Source organism: Tyto alba, unplaced genomic scaffold (assembly GCF_018691265.1).
Source record: "Tyto alba isolate M040663 unplaced genomic scaffold, T.alba_DEE_v4.0 Super-Scaffold_27, whole genome shotgun sequence".
NCBI lineage: Eukaryota > Metazoa > Chordata > Aves > Strigiformes > Tytonidae > Tyto > Tyto alba.
In genome coordinates this window covers 6025791-6045858 of record NW_024881301.1, presented here as the reverse complement: position 1 = coordinate 6045858, position 20068 = coordinate 6025791, and the positions used below count along the sequence as shown (strand labels likewise).

Sequence of the window (20068 nt, the reverse complement as noted above, 5' to 3'; positions counted from 1 at the left end):
TAGTTGCCATAGTGGTGGTGGTGAATTATTTAATGTATGGTGCTTGGTCGTCCAAGGTTTGTCCACAACCCTGACTAGAGTGAAAATACAACATGTAGGGAAAGAAGGTGCCTAGGAACAAGATTCACAAAAAGCTTCCCACTTAGCTCAAATTCCCCTCACAATAATCCTCTCCCTAAAAATCCAGAAAAAAATCATGTTATTTCTATCTTCTACATTAATGTTGATCAGGTAGCTGTTGCAAAAGTGTCCAAATCTCTGAGAGGAGGAAGAAAATGTAGATTCTAATCAGGTTTGGGCATGAACCGAGCTCTGGACTGCTTAACCACATCTCCTACATGTTCCAATCGTGCCCAAAAGCAGATCCTTCTGTGCCAGGGACCTGCAGCAGCCCGGGTACAGTGGAGCTGGGTGGCCGCACAGCTGCAGTCCTGAGGATTGCAGTTTTTCATTGAGAGCCGTAAACTGTACTTCGGTCACTTTTGGGATCTGTGCCTAAGTTTGTTTCTGGCATTTTCTCTCCAGCTTCCACATAACTGGAGGGCCTTTTACAAGTCCTGTAAAAAGGACGCTGCGAGGAGCAGCAAGCAGAGCCTGCCCAGGGGATGGGAAACATGGATGAAGGCAGAGGCAGAGGTGGTGGGGCTGGAATACACCTTGAAGCTGCAGTGACATCGTTTCCACGTGTCTGTGTTCCCACACTGGTTGATCAGCGGACACCGTCTTTTTCTTTGTAAGTTCCACAGAGGCAAACACACAAAAAGGTGTGAAAGTAAACATCCTTCCTGCAACCGATATATCCACTGATCCCACAGCCCACTCCTATCTCTACATCCATGAATTCAAACTATCATCTGTCACAGGGTGTGCATCTTCCTGGGACAGATTTTTCAAGTCTGGAGAAGAGAATCTGCACATGGATATGTCTTTTCAGGTATATATCCTGTAAGGTAAGCTCCAAGCCAAAAGCATATTTTATGCGTTCCTTTTATATGCCCTTTTATTCATTTCAAAAGCTGTCTAGCTTCCCTACTTTTTATGGCTGCTTTTCATACAACTTTTAATTAACAATAACTTTTCATATTAAAATTTAATTAATTTTTCCCTCCCGTAGTGAATCATTGGTCAACAATTCACAGCAAGTCTTATTAAAATCCAATGTAATTACTCTCTACATGTCCTGAGAACATTACAAACACTTGGTTCTTATGGTCACAATGATTAAAGAATTGAATTTGCTGAATATTATTGTTATAGCTTACATATCCACCAAATCAAATGTATTGGTCTTTTGTGTTAGACTTGTAAAAACTACACTTCACCCAGCCAAGTTACTCAGCTAAATCCTTTCTAGCAGATTGGAATTAGAAAGGACTGTGGAGTTTGTAGGAAAATTTGTAAGTGCCATTCTTCTTTTTGTTCTTATTGCTTGGATTGCGGATTGCATTTTCCCCTGTCTGTCTGACTGAATTTTCTACCAGGAATTTGCGACGGCTCACCATATAAAGAAGGAAATAACAAAATAAATAATGACCCATTGATGCCTGCCAATTCTGAAGAGGTTATTTACCTGGGGCTTTCAAGTATTTCATAATTATTTGACGCTACTGACTGCTTTTGCCAAGTCCACATATTTTTGTGCGCCTGCTGCAGACTGCACAAATACATTCCAGGGTTCCAATTATGCACCGTCTTGGCCCAACATGTAGCTTTTCCACTCAATTTACAATGCTCACAGGTGTTCCTTAGGATTCAGCGTGCACTGCACCACTCATCACATACCTGCCATCCCTTTTTAAGTGTCAAAGGCTCATTTTGCTTTCTTTGTCCCTCCTTGCTCTCTATACTCTCACATAAATTTCTCCTACGTTAGTGGTGCACAAACAAACTGCAAAATTCTTTCCATGATGCTTCACTGAGGCCACTTTATGATGAGTTTAGAAAATAAACAGGTAGAAAATTAATTATTTAAAATGCAGAAGACCTCTGGTCTGTTTCTAAGAGCTGGCCTACATTTACAAAATGAAAACCATGTTTAGCAGAGCTGGATTAAATGCACAAGAAATCCCCTTGCCATTTGATTTCATGACAGCTTTTGAGCCAGAAAGACCCCCACACTGCTCAGTGAGGATCAGTGCCTTCCCAATTCTGAAGTCAGATTGCACTTCTCTTGCTTTCCTGATAAATCACAAGTGTTGCAGACCTTTCACATCCACCCCCTATCCTGCAGGTATTAACATTAAACCCTGCTCTGCATTCCAGATGGGTTTGATTTTGATTGACTGTGACCTCCTCCATACTGGTAAAAGTGCCCCTTTGAGAGTTAGTGCAAGTGATCAGGACAACTGAAACCTGGTTTTACAGGAATGAGAATATACAGTCTGTCTCCTTCTCAAGTAAGTAGCAAATCTCAGATCTATTCACAGTCTCTCTATACTGACAACAACAACATATTATATTTCAAAAAGTAACCTGATGGGGAAAAAGCAAATGCATCAAGAGTGTCATAACTGAAGAAAAGGGAATTAAAAGATGTTTCCCTTGCAGTACTAGTCACCAGTTTCAAAATTCAACTTCAAGGATTTAGGTGCAAGGATCTACTTGTTTGTTCAAATAATTCAGAGAACTAGCCAACAATAACAGTAGCCTTGAAATTTACAGTCCTTTAATGGAAGAATTGGGCTAGAATGACTGACAAGTCCTTGTATATTTACAACTCCCCGTGAGCTAGGGGTTTCTTTTAAAGAGAGGGAAGATAATTTTCCAGGCTTTGCCTAGCTGCCATTATCAACAGGCAGGTTTCCTAGAACAAAATTATAGTGCACATATGAAAAGATGACTAAGAGATGAGGGGGACAAAAAACAAAACCCAAAAAGGAACTGGTAAGCTACACTGCTATGAAGCTTTCTTCCAGTGTTGCAGAGGAAAACGTACAAAACCAGCTACCAGGGGAAAATGTTACAGGGGTTTTGTTTGCTTTTTGCTGTTGTTTTCCTTCCCTCCAGTGCTTTGGCTACCACTTATTAGACCATTCCTAACATAGCAACATAACCAGGAGATGTATTGGGACATAACACAAAGAGGTAGAAATGCAACAGGGGAGAAGAAGAACAGTTCATGACACCAGGACAATTTTGCACGTTAATACTATTCAGATCAAGGAAGTAAAGTCTGCAGGGAGGACAAGGGGTTGAAAGTGGTGTTATTTTAAGTATCACATGAAAAATCAGTTGCTACCGGAGCTTTAAACTAACTAGTTTCTCCCTTCTTTTTTATTACCTTCCAGTATTGTTTATTTCTTCTAAATCTAAACATTGGCTCATGTGTTGGCAGGAATTTTTACTCACAAAAAGAAGAACAAGACATTTTCTAAATCACAGATAAGAACTAGGATCCACATGACCTTTCCTAAATCATAGCTAAGATCTAGGATCCACATTTGCTGATAAACAGAAGCAAAACTTGTACTTTCTTTGAGGACAGACAGAAAAACGAGATGACAAAATTTCTGGTGCAGAAAGTCTACTCTTCCAAACCTGCAACACTAGGTGAGACTTTCACATCATAAACGAAGTACATTCCAGCTGATCAGGTTCTCCATCATGTGCTTTTTAGCACATGAACACTTTTGTCCTTAAAAATACTTCCATAGTCAATTTTAATGCCTTTCACATAAGCTATTAATAACAGGACTCCAAAATGGTGCCAGCACAGCCAGTTGTAAGCCACACTATTTTACTGCTAAATACTAAGTGCATACATGAAAATGATATTGGAACAGGTCTGGCTCAGCGTTGTTTAATATTGAGTTTAGACTCTCTCCTTCAGAGCACATGTAACTGGTTTCTCTTTCCACATTATTCTTCCCTTACATGTGCTTGATAGGTGCCTAATGCATCCCATAGCCCTGATGAATCAGGTGCTCGTAAAACATCCTCAGAAGAGCTACTTTTCAGAGAGAAATAGATTACAGCAGTGGAAAATCCAGAGCAAACTTGAGTTGGCTACTGCAGTATTGTCACAGCAAGGATTAGTCCTTATGAAAACTCTATTACAGTATGTCATATTTGTGACTAGGCAGCTGTGGAAACATATAAGAAGCCTCCACAGATTTTCCATTTCCTGCCAGCTCACCAAAACAAAGCAACATGGCTCAGAAAAGGGGGGGTAAACATAAATGATGTGGTAAAGTTTAGCAAGCCGGCTCAACTTTATGGCAGGCTGCATGAGGGAGAAGCTCCAGAGGTCTGTAGTTATCTGGTTCTCCAAAGCAGATAGGTTGAGCATCGCTCACTGCTCCGCTGAGGGAGTTCTTGTTTTAGCATTTGCAAGCTGAAGAGCTGGAGTGATTTCAGCACACAAACTCCCAGAGCATGCCCTTCTTCATCTAAAAGCTCAGCAGCAGTCATTGCTCATTCCAGATTCTCAACACGGCCCAGACCCACCTCTCAGTCCTTGCTTCATGGGCTGGAAATGCTGGCTGTGTGCAGCTGGTCAGAGAGTGCCTCGAGCACCTGGTTATTCTCATTTCCCTTCTGCACCTTCCCCACTACTCTCCCTGCTGCTCTGATTGCCTAGCATGGTTGTGGAAGATTAGCAAATAGAGACAAGCTGAATGAGTCTTCTTTAAGGCAGATATGAGAATTTCATCGCAGTGTCATCATTCCTGTTTTCAGCCCTGAGGTAGCAGCAACCCGAGAAGAAAAGCATAAGGAGAATCATGACCGAGGAAAAAAGTGGTAACTGTTAGATTACAGACTCCTTTTAACAGCCTAATCTCCCACAAAGCTCTGCAATTCTCTCCCTCTCCTCCCAGGTAATGTATATTCAGATACTCACCCACCCACAAAAGTATAAGCCTTTTACTTCAGCTTGATAAAATACTCAACAGTAATTCTTAGTGTTTGTTAGGTTTTTATGTTTGCTTTTTTTTTGTTTGTTTTGTTTTGTTTTTATTTTGTTTTATTTTGTTTGTGGTTTTTTGTTTGTTTGTTTGTTTTTTTTTTTTTTTCCCTCAATGGATAGAACTTACTCATGGGCTTGTCTAAGTAGGTTTTCCATGGAGTTACAGGCAGTCATGAATCCTAGCATCTCCTAGCATCTTCACTGTCCCCTAAGAAGTGTATAGTATCTTGTATGCAAAAGATGAAACAAAAATCCCTTAGTAATCAAACAAAAAAAAAAAAAAAAAAGAGATACCGCTGTCCATGTTTCTCTGCAGAACAAAACAAATAGATGACAAATGGTAGACATATCACTTAGGCAACACAGAAAGTTGCTCAGAGACCATGGTTGTAAATAAAATATAAGACTGTGTGGAACAGAAAATAGAATTAGAGGTTGATGGTTGTTATGGGGTGGTTGGTTGTTTTTTTTCAGGAAATTAGAATCATGTCCCCAGTATTGAATGTGTTAAGTGGCTTCATTTTTCACTTCACTTGTGTTGACTACATATCTGGAACTCTAGTGATAGGACATTATTTTGCATTTCCTGATTTCAGGACTTTCCTAATTTCAGAACAGGTGCCAGAAAATCTAAACAAAATAGCCTGGGGGGATTCTAAGATGTCCTGAAGTACCACTGCTACTGCGCATTTGACACTTTCTTTTAATGAAATCACTGCAACATGACGTTCTGTCATCCAGAACAGCAAAATCTTCATTACATGCTGCAATAATTTAAGCTCGGCTATTTATTTTTAGATTTAATATATTTCCTCATTTTTTGTTGCTCTGTTTCCTCTCTTTGGTCATGGTGAGTGTCTACATTAGTAATTTAGTTCAGCTCTTTTAGTCCACAGATCTGTTCCTACTGGGCTGCATTCCCTGATATATCAGCAGTACTCCATACCAACTGTTAGATTTGTCCCAGCTGGTTTACTGAGCTTACCCTGATACTCTGTGGCAAATTATTACTCTACAGGGCATTGCCTATTTATTTTTCAAATGTATCGTAGACCTTGCTTACCTTGCTTTTGTAGGAGACCCTATTATTAGTGGTATTACTTTACATATTATTCACACATATGTTGCAGACTATAAAGTAGTCACAACAGATATGTCAGTGAAAGCTGTTCTATGATCAGCCTTTCTTTTTCTGCTAAAAAAGTTTATTTTCTGAACAAGAAAAAGCCATTAAGGATGTTTTCACTCAATCAAGAAAACAAGTGAACAAAAGGTTGGATCAGAAAAAATAAACATCAGATAAAGTGAAGCAGAGGAGATAAATTGCAGAATAATTACTGTCAATAACTTGTTATTCATTTTATTGTTGCCAATCTAGTGGTTTTTCATTGTATAATACTGAGATAAGAGGTTATTATTGGGAATTACAAGAAGGAAGACAGGAAGGATAACATCCAGCTAGCCAGGCCGTAAATAATCTCAAAGTCAGGCTGCATTTGCAAAAACTTGACAGTGGAGCTGCATTAGATTATACTAAGATCTTGAAAGCAGCATAAAAATGCCCCGAATCAATCCTATGTACCTGTCTACCCAGCTGGAGGCTAAGCAGTGACAGATGTAGGGCAAGGACACTTCAGTCTCCCTCAGCATTTCCCAAGCTGCAAGCAGCCCTGCCCCAACCACAGAGAGCAAATAAGGTATTTCCCAGCTGGAAAGCTGCTAGGAAAAGCTCTGCATCCCAGTCATCCATGCACATGTTGTAGAACTGTGAGGTAGTCAGGATTGAAGAAAGAGAGCAAGGTAGCTCTTTGTAAGCTCCCTCTTAGCAAGGGGAGGAGTGGATTTTGGATGGGTCTCTCTCACAGACAGCTGTCACTACTGACGAGCCAGCAGACTTGTAGTCTTTGCTCGGTCTGTGACCCTCTGTGTTAAGCCTAATCACATGGCATGCACACACAAGACAAGACCCAGAGCACTCTGGATTTCAGCAAGTCTTTCAGACCTTCAGGGAGTACGTGAACTTTAATACAGCTCTGCCATGAAAAAATAAACAGAACCACTGTACTACCTCTTTTTTAAACAAGGGAGGAAGCAAACAAACCTCTGTGTCCTTCACATCTATGAAGCTGTGGTGAAGCGATTCCGGCAGGTTGAGAGCATGCTGTCCACCTGTGAGAAGGTAGATATCCCAGCAGTGTCTCTCCTTGCACAGACCCTGGGGCTTTTATGGCAGCTGAAGCCCTTGTCCAGCTGTGCTCACCTTCCTAGAACTGGTCACAAACCACCCCCACGCAGGGGAGGGAGGTTTCATACCACCTTCATGCAAAGATGTAGATACGCATATGGAAAACTGTAACTTCAGCATCTTGTGATATGACACAGAGTAGATTAAAATTCCTTCGTTAAACCTCAGACTTCCATGGAAACTACTAATGTTTGACATCCTCTTCTGATGAATCTGTAAGTATTAATTCAGAAAGGGCAATTGGTGAAGGCTACCTGACTCCTCTGGTCCCTTTCCGCAGCAGTTCATACAGCCACAGTAGCAGTAATGTCAGTCTGTGTATGGGAATTACCAACTCCAACTTCAGATTGGGGTCCACAGAAGATAACCAACAGGGTGAGATGTAGGCTCAAAAATATTGAGCACTTTGCATAACATGCAGATAGGGTTGTAAATAAGACTGTGAGTACAAAACTGGCTAAAAAACGTGTATTCAGGGGAGCTATTAATGGCATCAGTATGGTGCTCTGTAAGGTATGTCTTGTGCCCACCCATTTTTGATATTGTTAATAGGCTAGATGATGGAAAAGATTGCATTTCATAAATCCACAGGTCACACCAACATAGAAAGAGAGAAAGGGAAGAAGGAATGAAAATTCTGACAAATTGGAAAGACAGACTGGAAAAATGAGACCCACTTTATTAAGGGCAAGTAGAAATTTCTAAACGAGGCAAAAACAATCACCTGCCTGAACACAACTGGTGAACATCCAGACAGGTAGGAGTTCTGTAGAGAATAACTTGGATTATGTGTCATGTGAGTAAATAATATCAGACTGTTGTGAAAAAAACAAAACAAAACAAAACCCATAAACAAAAACAACCCACCCACCCCCACCCCCCCAAGAAAAAAACCCACCACCACCAAAAAAAAACTACCAAAAAAAAAGTAAGCAGCATATTACACTGTATAAACAGGAGCAAAACCTGCAAGAAAATATTTTTCTTTCAATTGTAGAGAATCAGGTGAAATACTGTGTACATTTTTAGGTGCTGTGTTAGAAACAAGAGGGAGAGGGGGAGAGAAAAAAGAGTAAAAGTGAATACTAATAGACCCAACTTGCAACAGATTTGGCGTACACACCAGGGAAAAACTTTCTAGTGGTAAATATAGCAAGGCACAGGAATAGATTGCCTGGGAAGCTTCCCAAAATAGGTTGGCATCTGTCAGCTAATGTAAGTATAGTTGATCCTGCTGTGAGTAAAGAGATGGATGGGATGATCTCTTGATTCTCTAATTTTTGACAGAACACAGTATTAAATATACAATTAAGCAGAGAAAAAAATTGCTACTGGCTTCTAATGATCATATTACATTGTATAGCTAAAACTGCAGTTAAAAAGAAAAAAGGATGAGATGTTTACCCTCCTACAACTTCTTAAAAATTATTATTTAAAAGAAAAAAAGTCTAATGTGTAATGAGATGTACTAAAGCTCATATCTTCAGGAAATAAGCAATGTCCCTTCTTTGACTACTAAAGTTTTCATGGAGACAAATTATCTGCGCACATGGCTGTAGCCTCATAATGAAAGAAAGTCAATGTAATATGAAGAATAATGGAGGACAAAGTGCTGAAGGAACTTAAATCTTTACTTCCTTTCCCTTTTTTCAGCTAGAGATCCAGTATATATGTGTGTGTGTGTGTGCAGCACACACACAAATACAGGTGATGTTTCTATGTATATACATATTTATGGCTACCTTGTATTAAAGTTACATTTTGTTGTGTTTGTTTTTGTTTTTGTTTTAAATGATATTAAAGGACTTTGAGTTTATATCTTCATAGTGTTTTTAAGTAGCTAAAGCCAGTTTGCATGTGCTGGTCTCAGTACCAGCCTCTCAGCCACACAGGCAGAGGAAATTTTTATAGAGACGGCTGCAAGTGGTTCTTTGCACTGAGTTACAATCTAAATAAAACACTCATTGAGCAGATACAGAGGTGGTCTTATTTTAAAACTTCTTCCTTCATCTCCAGCCAAAGAAATCCTTAGCAATTGCTATACTCAGGCCAAGCTTTCATCTTCAGCTTGTTGTACAATATTATTGTACTAGAAAAAGATAGGGAGAATATTTGGATAATGGATTATACTTTTCAACCTGAGGTAATTCAAAAGGTTGAAGGGATTTTGTTCAGTGTTACATCCAGTAAACAGAGTATCACCTTTCGGCACAGCCAAGACTGGAAATGTTCAGCTGAAAATGTAAACATGCTAGTAAGTTGTGAATGTGAAGAAAGAAAATGATACTGTTTTGCTATAAAGGTTCAAAATAACCACTGAAATAGCTCTAAGCAAACCTCAAATCTTCCAGTCACATGCAATTCTCAACACTTATTTACCTTGCTATTAGGTCTAAAAAAAGGAAACAGATTTTTATATTAAACAGCTTTTCTCTTTTAGAGAGATTCCAAAATGCTTTAAGGGTTCATATACAGCAATAAAATACAGCTATAGAGTGAAGACACAGTTTCAGAAGTGCACAAACTGCATGTGCCAATTTTTCTAAATGCTTAACTAAAAACTGAAGTTATAAAACCAGTGATGGCACAGGTTATCAGAGGGTTGCCTGCAAAATCATTCTGTTACTGTGACATGGAGCTATGGGCTCCGGGACTATGGCAGGTCATGTTCTCAACTCATGTCGAGCATCCCTTGATTAAGAAAATAGTCCAGATAAGAGATCATTTAAATTTCCTCCAGCACTTTTGGTGTCTACAATTTCACACAGAGCAAACCTGAGCTGAGGCGTAGGTCTTGCAAACCAAGTTACTGAAACTGTCTACAGCCACTAACTGATAAAGTCTTTAAAAATGGTGATGACCTTCTAGTGCTCTCTTGGTAGAAGTTTATTTTGCAGTAAGCTGACAGTCATCTGCACCTACCCTGCTCACCGCCACATCTGCTCAGGTAGGTTCCTCCCGTGTTCTTGCACAGAGCCAGGGACGCGTTGGCTAGAAGGGGCCTCCGGACGTCATCTAACACTACTGCTTGCTCAAAGCAGGGCCTTTCTCCAACCCTAGGTCCAGGTCAACTGTAGGTGATAATGCAAAGTTTTTATACACCTGCCATAATTTTATTTTCTTCCTCTCACTCCCTCTTTGTCTCAGCTGGTCTTCTTAAGGTTTTCAGGAACTTCATGAACACTCAGACCCTCAAAAACATGTGCATAGTCTTCTGTACCACACACTGCAGTCTGTGTACAGATTTATCACAGAGTCATCTGTGTGAATAGCCAAAATGGTGAGAATACACCTCATTATTAGGTTTGTATGAACGGCTGCTCGGGTATGCAGAAGAGAGTGAAAACTCACATTTGGACCTACAGGGCTGTCAAAGTGACCTCTTAATAGACTAGCAGGGTCTGTAAATATCATTCATTCATTTTATCAGCTTATTTGTTAGAGCTTGAATCTCTTTCTGATATGTTTGCCTACTCCCAATTTTCAAAGGTCAGTTTGGCTAGTATGAATCATATTCATGATTCACAGAATTACACTCCCCTGTAATGCTGCCAAGAAAACAAGCTGAAACACAGTATAACAGCCCTAGGACTAACATTCACTTTTTACCAGTTGTTCTGCGGGTTATCTTTAATGCTGCAGAAATAACCACTTCTATTGCTACCAGTAGTAGCAAGGAGATTCAAATTCTGGTGAGCAGCTTTCTTCAAGCTTGAGCGACTGCCGTTGTTCATCCATTAACTGTAGGTCTTGCTCATACGGTCCCTTCATGCTTACTGGGTTTTGATTGCTTTGGCCAGGTGTAACAGAGAGACTGTGGTTGTTATCAGCAAACACTGTCGATCAGCCTGTTTGTTGACTTTGCTGCAGAAATTCACTAGCTTGGCTTGTACTCTGTACACAGCCCTGGTAGTGCATTGCTCTGTAAAACAAATGTGTTCCTCCATATTCTTCCTTTTTGTTGCCAAATCTCATCGATACTGAAACGGTGTCCTGGTATATGGTGATAGAAAGCATCACACAGGCAACGTATTTAATCTACAGTATTTTGTTTCTTCATTTTCAGTTTACAACTGGCTGTTTCCAAGTGATGGATCTATCAGTGTTTACCTTCAAATTAAAAGATATAACTGCCTGGAATTTCACCACTAGATATGAAAGCCCTGTAGTAAATATACTGCCTCTGGATATGAAGTTTAATAAGCTTAGTGTGATTGCTCTGTGCCATTAGGGATTAACTTGAATACCGCCATATTTCTAGATATAGAAACGTTTGTCTATTAATTGCCTGTTTAACATTATGTATTAAATACATTTACTGCAACCTGGTATTAAGGTAAGCAAATACTATTTTCCCCTCCTCGGTGCAGTTACCAGAGAGCACAGTTTCATTAGCTTACTACAGACAGCCTGCCTGCCCCCCGTGGCTGTCTTCCTGCACTCCACATCCACCTGCCTGCACCCCACAGCTCCCTACCTACACCCCACAGCTCCCTGCCTGCACCCCACATCCACCTGCCTGCACCCCACAGCTCCCTGCCTGCACCCCACATCCACCTGCCTGCACCCCACAGCTCCCTGCCTGCACCCCACAGCTCCCTGCCTGCACCCCACATCCACCTGCCTGCACCCCACAGCTCCCTGCCTGCACCCCACAGCTCCCTGCCTGCCCACTGAGCATCCCATAGCCCTGTGCAAGAGATAAGCACCAAAGAGGTGGTGGCTCTGACACTGGGTCTCTTCCTTTCACAATGAAACTCAGGTCTCATCTTGATCATAGTGGTTCCTGTTTAGGATTACTTACCGTGTTTAAACAATTTTGGTTTCCCTTACAACGTTGCATGGAATGCTGCACAACTTAAGTTTTCTGAGCATCTCCCACTTTTCCAGGCATACCGCATGCTTGGCTACCTTCAGATACTTTCCTTGGGAGTGTGAAGTGCCAACAAAATGTTCCTTGTAGATTTTTTTTGTTCCTAATGGCCTTCTCAGACAGGCCACAGTGGAATTAGGAATCTGTGTGGTGGTTTATTTAGACAGCTTGCTTTATTTTCTACACACTAGAGATTTTCCCTCCATCTGTTTTCATGGGAATCAAAATGACAGTCCTTAAACAGCGGACTTGGACTGAAATTGGTGTATTATTTTACTAGCATAAGGTCTGAGGACAAATGAAAAAAACAGATTCTGAAGGAGCGTTCTTTCTAGATGATTCTCAACAAGTCAAAGCTGAATGCTCTAAATGGTCATTTTCCTCTTTTTTACCTTGCTATAGGCCAACAATGCCTTTTCTTCAGCCAAAATGTACATGGTTACATCTGAATCTGGGCAAGAAATATTTTTACCTGACTTTGAAGAGGCTCCTGAACTCTTTCTGCAGTGTTTACTTCTATCAGTGTTACTCCCTCAAGCTCCCTTTCCATATTTGCAGTGTCTTGCCTTGTGGTTTGTTGGCATTTTACACTGCGAATATTTAGCAGTTACTTCAACAGTAAGAAAGTATAGTATTATGCCAGATCTCTTCCCAGCTGTGTTTTATGACAGGTAAACCTATGTGTCAATACTCAAATTGCATTGTAACAACAAAGAATGTCAAATTTGTTTTGGAATTGGTTTAATGACACTGAACACTTTATATGAGGAAAAGGTCTAATGCTACTTTGACTAGGTTAAGATAGCATTAAATCAGAGATGCTATCTTCATGTAGACCTAATCATATCTATTAAATTCCTGCTTTATATAAATTAACTTTTTCTATAGCAAAATATCTGCTGTTAGACTAGTTCCATTTTATACTTCAGTGAGGAAAAAAAAAAAAAAAATAATTACTCCTGGATTGATCAAGAATATTTCCAGTTTGAACCACATTACTTAGCAGACATTGATTTTATCAGCCACATGGTGTTGTTCCTATTACCCAGCTGAATGCATATTCAAGCTCCTTGAGCAACAGTGCTTGTCTGGGCAAAACATAATATTTGGTTTCCAAGGACACTTTTAAATAAATTGCTAAAATTGCTTTCCTACAAATGTGGAGGATAAAAACCTTTTCACTTGAATGTTCACAGAAAGAAAAAACAAAAGGAGTAGAGGCAAATGTTGTCGCTTTCAACCCAGCTCAATGTTAGAGTAAGTAAATAGAAAATGCTTTTGCTGTCTCAAATCCAAGATTTCAGACATCTCTTCCTTCTGGATTATGAGGAAAAGAAAACAAACTAGGACAAAAAAAGAGACCTCAAGACATGGTGGTGAGGGTCTCTAGTTATGGGGGATCAGGTTGAATCTCAGTTACCAGTTTGTTAGCTATACAAATCAGGACCACTTCAGGAAAAGCTGGATATACTGTCACAGCACAGTTGGTGGCAGAGATTTATGTTACCAATTTGAATTAGTGACTCAAATCCTGAAACTTTTAGCCCTTGGTCCTTGTTCTAGCATAAGGTTATTGCTTACCCTGGGACACATGCCTTGTTCTTTCCAGAAACTTGTATTCTCATTAAAAATTTTAGTCTAGAAGAATCAAAAATTCCTGACAAAAGACAGTTTTGTCAGATAGGTACTGTTTTAAAGGGAGGAGATGGCAAGTTATGTGAAGATCATCTCCTTATACCCAATTGTTATGTGAAGTTCATCTCCTTATACCCAACCTCAACTTTAGCAGTGGATTTTGCCCTCCAGTCCTGAATGAATGTAAGTGTGACAGAGAAAGCTCCTTCTCAGACTAGGACAAACAGCATTTTTAAATTGCATTGCATACAGATGGCTCACTACAGCAGGATGATTCTTCATCTTAGAGACTACATAAATTCGGCCTCTGCAAGACTCAAACTTTCCATTTATCCAAAAGGCGAAAGACCATTGCTGGTATGCATTAGGAGTGAAGTCCTCAACACAGCAACCACACTACAAATACGTTTTCTCATTTAACTCTGAGTATCTCTAAACCTTGATATTTAATAGATGAAAACTCTTCAGATGCAAAGTTTTATACACAAAGCAGGCACCATTAATAAAATATTGTTCTGTGTTATTTGGTAAATCAGAAAACTTCTGGTCACATTAATCAACAGGGAGCAATCACTTTGAAAAGTCCATGTTTCTGACTAAATGCATGCATGTTGAAATGAATATAAATGGATAATAAAAAAATATTTTCACATTTTACTGACAAGTAATGGTAGAAATCATTATCCTAATGGCTTATGTACTTTTTATGTTAGAGAGTGATGTACAGTGGAAATATTATGATCGTCAGCAGACTTTCTGTTCTCCACTTGACATAATAAACCAGTGGAAAATATTAATGCACAGCATTTCATTTCTGTGTATATTTCATGTTAACTACACAGAAAATACAAGTGATGTTCTGTCCCTCATCAAATTTTAACCTCAAGTCTTTGTCTATACTAGCATAAAAGTCTTTCTAGTTACACTGGACTAAAATCTGCACAGATTCTCTAACATGAATGCAGTCAAATCTTTCATACCAATAGAGCGGTTCCCACAAGAGGAAGAGTGTAAATTGGTTTTATATCTTACCCATGTCTGCACCTGTGCCATCAACAAGAGACTTCTTTCATTTATTTATAATTGTAATGCAATTGGTATTTTCAGCATACGTGAATAGCTTCTGTGTTTGGATCTAACTTAATTTATAAATTGACATCAGTATTTCTCCACCACCAAATCCACATGCTCTTACTAAATTGATGTTATGTCTAACACTACCACTGATATTTAAACTAAGCATCACTGTGCTGGTGGGAACAATCAGTGGTGTCCACATGGACAGCTGCTGCAGCTCAGCAGAGCCACAGCAGCATATCAAACCCCTGTTACTCAACCATGTTTGGAGTTGCAACAGCCTTGAGTTACATATTTTGCTGGAATTACTCGAGGTGAGGGATCCTATATCACCATAACTTTCACATTCTCTACTTGAGGTGGTTCTGCTAGTAAAACCCTAACAACACAGACAGTTATGACCTTGATATCCTTGCCACTGTCACTTAGGCTGTTCTGCTACACAACCATGAACTGCTTACCTGTTATACAGGATTCAGCAATAGTTAGAGATGCACACTATAGATACATTCACAAATTAACTTGTGTAGGACCTTTATACTTATATATCTTTATCCATATTTTTGGCAAAGAGAGCCCTTATACTAGCACAGTTAAAGCAGAATAGAGGAATACAGCTTTGCAGTCTGTAAAACAAAAGATTCAGGGCCAACACTTCAGCCTTAAAGTAAGAAAAAGGAGGGGTTTGAATTTTCCACCACTCTCTTAATGTGTTATTGACCTGGAGAGTAAGAAGAACTCAGAGAGTTCTGCCTCAAAGAAAAGAAAAAAAAAAGAAAAAAGAAAGAAAAAAAATAAAAAAGTGCAACTTGCAACAGTTTCATAAAAACACAGTGATGTTTGCAAAATCTAGAATAATTACAGCACTTCGGTTAGATCGAGCCATTGAGAAAAAGAAAAAATTTCGACATTCAGAATTTCTCTTCCAAACAGCTTCCTCATCAGCGTGTCCTTCCAGCCAGGTATCCGGCATGACAGGTTAAGGAAGCTTTTGTGCTCCTTGTGAGGGCTGGCTCCCAGCTGTCAGGGCATCCAGAGACGGGAGGGGACAGAGGGGACATCACCTCCAGAGATGCTGACAGAAATAGACATTTGAGCCTAGGGTTTTGTTCTTATCAGCAGGAAGACACCACTGAGGAATAAAGCCTAGATTACACAAAAGCATAAAAGCATAAGTCCTTTTTTTGTCTGCAGGTACTTCCATTATAAAAGTTAGGGCGCGCTACTCACAGAGGCTTCTGCGTAAAAGAGAGTCTGGCCTTGCACAACTGGGGCAGAAGAAAGGAGTCTCAAAGCAGAAGTTAGCACATGCCGGCTTTAAAGCTCCTTGCAAAGACCATATGGATGGCAAAAACCATGTGCGAGGTGTTTGCTCCTCTCGTGCATGTCCACACATACGCAGGGCGCGCAGCCTGCTGAGCCCCTGCTTCGCCCGGGGCAGCCACGACAGCGTTCCCCTTACCAAGCCACCCAGCAGCAGCGTCCGCATGACACCACGATCAGACTAACAGAAATGTGATGAATCACACAGCTTTCATGTGAGAGCTGACTCACACCCAGAGTACTCGCAGTACGGTATGCTTCCTGGGTTTAGCTTTGTAAAGGTACCTTCAGAGACACTGCAGACTACTATTATAAACAAGTAAATACAGACAAGTAACTTTCTTTTGTAAGCATCTCTCTCTTTCCTCATTTCAGAGCTTTCTTTCCCATCAAGCCCTGATATCTTGCTGTCTATTCCTCAAAAGCCAGGAGAGAGTAAATTTAGATTCTCTCAGGGATAGACTTAGAATGAGAACATGCGCAGTACGTCAGGGGAAAGAAGAAATAATGCTTTTCCAGCTCACATAAAATCAGACTTCTTAGTTAAATACAAATTCTCTTCAATTATTATTGTCTAGTATTTCAGCTGATGCAGCTATTGCCTGTAAACACAACTGTTACCAAAGGATGCAGAGTCTTCAAAATAGGCAATTTAACAAAAAGCTGGAATCTTGAAGAAACATGATCAGAAATGTAGAAGCATTTAACAGAACCTAAGAGAGGAAATAAAGCAGTGACTTAATGCTGAACGACTTCACAGATAGACAGTAAATTATGAAGCACCGCTCCATTCACTGAAAGAAGGAAATCTATTAGATATTACACAATTTGAAGAACAGGACAACAGGCAAGAGTTCCTCAGCTAACACTGAACAAGATCCCAGGTGTCTCTTCAGGGTGGAACTCAAGACGTAAAAGGCATCAATCTACATGTATTAGAGACACAAAGGACATGAACTCCCTCTGCTGTTGCTAAGGCTTCTACTTGTGTCCGTGATGTTTGATGGCTGTGACATAGGGCTGGAACAAACAAAAGGGAACTAACAAATCTACTGAAAATGAGCTTATGAGTCTTCCAGTGCAGGGGTACTGTTTGGTTCACTCCAAAGGGTGAGATGCACCCACAAGAAAAAATTAACTGTTCCTCTCTTCTCTACCACTGTATGTCACCAGGATCTTTTTCAAGGTCATTTGAGACATGAGTCTGACTTCTCAGGTGTATTTTTTTTCCCTCGTCTTTAGCTGTATAACAGTATTGGACAGCTTAGTAATGTGACCAATATATTTCAGATGTTCCCTGAACTGGTTTCTTACCAGTGAAGTTGAATCATCTGACTCATGTAGGAGGGCAGTATATAATGATGCTGTTTAGCTTTACAGCTCGAGCAGACAGGCAAGGATGATACAATGCCTTCAGCAATCTTGACATGATTGATATGTGCCCATATTCCCAAGTGTAATAGCACAAAATAAAACTAGAAGGAAGTAAGTTCTGATCAGGATGTACCACAGGCACAGTAGTAGAGCTGGTTGCATCCCTGCTTTGTGAAGGCAGAAAAGATTGGCTAATACACTAGAGGACATACTGCTACCTACCTAGCACAAACCAACTCTGCAAATGCTGCCATTAAATAAGAGAAAAAAATCACAACTAAACAGTCTGTCAAAGTGCTATTAAGAGGAGAGAAATATTGAGGCAATGTCAGTCTGGTTGCCACCAGGCATGGCTTGATGATTGTGGAGAGTGACATTGTGAAATGCTCCTGAGAAATCTCCCTTTGGCATGAAGGGCAGTTTTCACATTTACCCTGGAACCACTTACTGAGCTATTTGCACTCACTGACACAAGACCTTCTGTCAAGAGGACAGCTGGGAGCTCTGGCAGGAAAACGTTTCTTAGGGTGCCATTCACTAAGAAATACAAAACAATCCAAGTTTTCTGGTTGTTTCAACCATAATGCAGACACTAACCAGCCTGAAAACAGAGATGCTCTGGATGGAAAACAGAACTTTGATGAGACCAAAGGGGAGCCAGAAGCAGTGAATCTCAGGAGAAATATGTGCTCCTTTTGTCCTGCACAGCAAGGATGAGTTACTGCTTCAGGCAGCTTTCTCCCTTCTGCTGTTTCAAATTGTAGCAAAAAGGGAGATAGAAATATTTTGGTGAGGGTGAGGAGGAAAGAGGAGCCTTGGTTGCTTGCTGACTGTTTTAAAAAAATAAAATAATTTTTCAAATAAAAATCTTGGAAACAAGTTGAACGACACATTTCCAGAAACATTAGCTTTTTAGAGACAAATAATCTACTGCTTGGTTTGCATAAATCCTAATACTTGGTCATTTTTCACTAATACTCATAATCTGAAACAACATTATTAATAAGTAGGAAAGGTAACAAATGGATGGTTCATGACAAGATGAACTAATCAACCCTATCACACTGCTGAAAAGCTATCTGTGCATTGATTTCCTAGACTTTTAGATATCTCTTCTTTCAGAAATATATGCTTTTTAGTGTTGTATGTTTAAAGCATCCTAGCCCAGATGATGTGCTTACACGTTAAACACCCACTTAAATGTTTCTGCTCCACTAGGTTATGCTGGATCATTATCTGACTGCACAAAGTTTCATTCTCCAAGTGGCAAAACTTCCTATGCCTTTGGATGCAGAGTCAGGCTTTTGGATCAAATTGCCTGTGTTCTGCAAAATTATTCTGCAGAAGTGGGAGGAGCATGGCTGGGCATGTTAGACAAAGCCTTGCATTTTAATGCTCTCTCTCCTTTGCAGTTCTTTTTCTTTAAGCAACAAAATCATCAACAAAACATGTTTTCTATTCATTAAGAAAATTATTTTGGCCCTGCTGCCCTCCCTGCTTCATTTACATGATCTATTGAAAGTCGCTGTGCTAATGCTAATCACATACTGCCTTGTTGACAATCCAGCTAATCTGATTTCTGCTCAAGTAGTGCATTTGGATTGTAAAAACCCTGGATATCAGGTGTCTAGCACAAAATTCAATGCTACCTGCAAGTTATTCACTAACCAGAGTGCTTCATCAACACAAGGTATTAGTTAACATTTTACATATTGTCCTAACACAAGTGCATCAGGTCATGAGGCATTCATCCCAAATCTTGGCTGCACAATTCACATGCTCACTGCATACGTAGTCTGGATTTTAAAAGGTAAAACCAATAGGGTATATTTGCAGCTCTGTAACAGTGGGAATTAAAAGCATAAATCCAATCACTGTGTACAGGAGCTGGGTAACTTTGTCCCTGTTAAGTGTGTGGAAAATGTGAACTAATCAGGACATCACTAAGAGGTACAATTTGCAGGGGGGCTACTCAGTATAAAATGTGTTAGGACTTTTCAGGTTCATTCTCTCTTCTATGCATTTTAGACTTTTTACTTTACTTTGACCCTATCCAGCTATTTAAAGGATGTTAAGTGCTTTGTTCAATCGCAATTCGAAGTCCATAGCTCCTATCCTTTCTTTCATCTCTGAAGACAAAGACAAGAGAAAAGAAAAAAGGGGGAAAAAAGCAGCTCTCTGTCCTCTATACGGTCATGTGGCCAATGCTAATGCTTTTTACAGAAGTGTCTCACCTGGGATGTTTTACTTGTTCCCCTTCGACTGATGTTATTAAGGGTCTTTGGAGATACTTTTGTTTCATCCTTCTGTTCTAGTTTAGTAAGGGTGATGACATACCAACTGAAATGTCTGGAGGCTTGTTAGCAAAAACCCTGTCACTGGGAGGGATCAAAGTGTTTTTGTGCTGACTCTCTAGGGCACTGATCCTGGCAATACAGCTGGACTCAGATGCAGTCTCCACATGGTCTAACATGACAAGCAGCTGGATCCTCAAGCCAACAGACGGAAAGTTGTTTTCTTAGGATGAATAGCGTTTCCCAAAATCAAGGGGTGAAATGAGCACCATTGCCAGAAAATCTTACTTAATTTATTTTGGGATATGAGGGAAAAAAAAATGCTACTTCTTTCATCTTAC

At 40.0% G+C, this 20068-nt stretch overlaps 1 long non-coding RNA gene across 1 annotated transcript; it reads left to right on the top strand.

The window, feature by feature from the left end:
• Positions 1-548: 548 nt before the first annotated feature.
• Positions 549-2381, top strand: LOC116963650. The gene is made up of 3 exons (XR_004408327.1): positions 549-733; positions 864-934; positions 2263-2381. It is a non-coding gene; the product is annotated as an uncharacterized LOC116963650 (long non-coding RNA).
• Positions 2382-20068: the final 17687 nt, after the last annotated feature.